The sequence below is a fragment of the Coregonus lavaretus genome (genome assembly GCF_964263955.1).
Source record: "Coregonus lavaretus genome assembly, chromosome: 12".
NCBI classification, from domain to species: domain Eukaryota; kingdom Metazoa; phylum Chordata; class Actinopteri; order Salmoniformes; family Salmonidae; genus Coregonus; species Coregonus lavaretus.
The window spans coordinates 25,644,862-25,648,248 of NC_139999.1; positions in this window are offsets into that span (position 1 = coordinate 25,644,862).

Below are 3,387 nucleotides of genomic sequence, written 5' to 3' on the forward strand. Positions count from 1 at the left end.
TGCTTCCCCTATCAGCAGGGGCTCATTCTCTCTGTGACTGCCAGGAAGGTACATTATGTAGCCTAACACTTCAACAAAGCAGTGACAAACAGTGACTCTGTGCCTTACATTCTGTTCAGGCAGCTAATTAAATAGGATCCAAATGTATTAATTATGCTTCCATATTTCCAGCTCCCTGTTTTCTTTACTCCCCTCCCTCTTGTTCTCCTAAATGGTTGAATCCTCCAGGAATTAATCACTCTCTCCAGCGTGGCAGACATTCCTAAATTAATCAGGCCTTTTCCAGGGATGGCGAGAATCATTAGGGATTAAAAGTCAGGCAGCATCAACCCTTTCGCTTCCTCGTTTAATTTCATTAGCATATTTTATGTAGATGTTTCAACCAGGAGACAAACAATGCCTCTAGAATATTGCATGGAATGGATGGATGAGTGGATGGATGAGTGGATGGATGAGTGGATGGATGAGTGGATGGATGAGTGGATGGATGAGTGGATTGATGGATGGATTAGAGAAAGGAGAGTGAAAGCCTTGTAAAAAATCATGTTATGTATGACTTTCTTTCTTCTCACAATCTACTGATCATCATGTGCTGTATGCTTTAGTTTGAGTTCACATCTATCTAAATTAAAAACAATTCTCACACTGATTAGTCAAGATAACCTGGTTAGTCACTTTGGACCTGGAGAACAAATGGCACTTTTACCAGGCCTCCTGCTTATATTAATGTAGGGTAGGGAACATTGATCAGAGATGAGGTAGAACTGGTGGCTTCATACTTCCACCCAGTCCATAGTAGTAATAAAAGTGCCAGGCGCGGAGGAAAGGACTGTAAATTAGGAGCCCACATCTGCCTGCACTGCACCCGCTCCTTTTGTCTGAGTCCCAGCAGCTCTGGAGGCTTAGCCAAGCTGGCTCTATAAGGCTGTGGAGCCCCCACAAACCACACGCTCTGTCCTGTCTGATGCCAGACCAACAGCTCTCTACTGTAGCCTCTCTGCTTCACAAACCATTCACCTTCCCAGTGGAATGGTACGGAAGCATCTGGCCAGCTCAAAGCTTTTAGCTTGGAAATAATTGCCTTCTCGGTCCTAGGTCCCCTTAAGATAGGAAAATAGATTATTTATCTCAATGAGACGTCCTGGTTAGAGTAAATGTTAAATAAAAATGGTCATGTGTGTCCTAGCATTGGACAGAAGTGGCCATGGCTGCACTCCGTTGCTAACTACTAACAGGATGTCTGGCAGTGTGTTGTGTATGAGCCAGAGAAGGGGAGGACAGACAGGACTGGAGGATTGACACAGTGGTGTCTGGGTTTTCTCCAGCTCCACTCTAGTGTCTCCTCTCCATCTGTCCCTGCTTCAAAGACATCAGGGGGGAAATCACTGGAGTGTCCCTTTTTCCTCTGGTCCCTTTGGCAGACAGACGCACTTTGTGTATTCTCTCCCTGTTCTCTAAAACATACAACACATATCCCCCCACCCCGCGCCACCTTTGCCTCCGGTGCTGAAAGAAATCCTAGGGGAAACACTGTACTGGCACTGTCATTGCTGCCCTGTTCTGTTGCCATGTAGTTATTTGGTTGTAATGCATGTCAGTTACAAATGTAAAGCTGGATGTTACAAGGAAAATATCAAAACTCTATATCCAGATGTTTTTTTTAAATGTCACTGCCCTGGCAAGCTGTGTTGTGCAGGATACACATACAGTGAGGGAAACATTTATTTGATCCCCTGCTGATTTTGTACGTTTGCCCACTGACAAAGACATGATCAGTCTATAATTTTAATGGTAGGTTTATCTGAACAGTGAGAGACAGAATAACAACAAAAAAATCCAGAAAAAACAGAAAAACGCATGTCAACAATTTTATGAATTGATTTGCATTTTAATGAGGGAAATAAGTATTTGACCCCTCTGCAAAACATGACTTAGTACTTGGTGGCAAACCCTTGTTGGCAATCACAGAGGTCAGACGTTTCTTGTAGTTGGCCACCAGGTTTGCACACATCTCAGGAGGGATTTTGTTCCACTCCTCTTTGCAGATCTTCTCCAAGTCATTAAGGTTTGGAGGCTGACGTTTGGCAACTCAAACCTTCAGCTCCCTCCACAGATTTTCTATGGGATTAAGGTCTGGAGACTGGCTAGGCCACGCCAGGACCTTAATGTGCTTCTTCTTGAGACACTCCTTTGTTGCCTTGGCCGTGTGTTTTGGGTCATTGTCATGCTGGAATACCCATCCACAACCCATTTTCAATGCCCTGGCTGAGGTTTTCACCCAAGATTTGACGGTACATGGCCCCGTCCATCGTCCCTTTGATGCGGTGAAGTTGTCCTGTCCCCTTAGCAGAAAAACACCCCCAAAGCATAATGTTTCCACCTCCATGTTTGACGGTGGGGATGGTGTTCTTGGGGTCATAGGCAGCATTCCTCCTCCTCCAAACACAGCGAGTTGAGTTGATGCCAAAGAGCTCGATTTTGGTCTCATCTGACCACAACACTTTCACCCAGTTCTCCTCTGAATCATTCAGATGTTCATTGGCAAACTTCAGACGGCCCTGTATATGTGCTTTCTTGAGCAGGGGGACCTTGCGGGCGCTGCAGGATTTCAGTCCTTCATGGCGTAGTGTGTTACCAATTGTTTTCTTGGTGACTATGGTCCCAGCTGCCTTGAGATCATTGACAAGATCCTCCTGTGTAGTTCTGGGCTGATTCCTCACCGTTCTCATGATCATTGCAACGCCACGAGGTGAGATCTTGCATGGAGCCCCAGGCCGAGGGAGATTGACAGTTATTTTGCGTTTCTTCCATTTGCGAAATATCGCACCAACTGTTGTCACCTTCTCACCAAGCTGCGTGGTGATTGTCTTGTTGCCCATTCAAGCCTTGGTCTACAATCTTGTCCCTGACATCCTTGGAGAGCTCTTTGGTCTTGGCCATGGTGGAGAGTTTGGAATCTGATTGATTGATTGCTTCTGCGGACAGGTGTGTTTTATACAGGTAACAAGCTGAGATTAGGAGCACTCCCTTTAAGAGTGTGCTCCTAATCTCAGCTTGTTACCTGTATAAAAGACACCTGGGAGCCAGAAATCTTTCTGATTGAGAGGGGTCAAATACTTATTTTCCTCATTAAAATGCAAATCAATTTATAACATTTTTGACATGTGTTTTTCTGGATTTTTTTGTTGTTATTCTGTCTCTCACTGTTCAAATAAACCTACCATTAACATGATAGACTGATCATTTCTTTGTCAGTGGGCAAACCTACAAAATCAGCAGGGGATCAAATACTTTTTTCCCTCACTGTAAAAGGTAAATCCTGTGGCTCCTGGGAAGGAGAGCAACAGGTGCTGACTGGAGATCAGTGGAGGTACCTCAGAGGAGGAA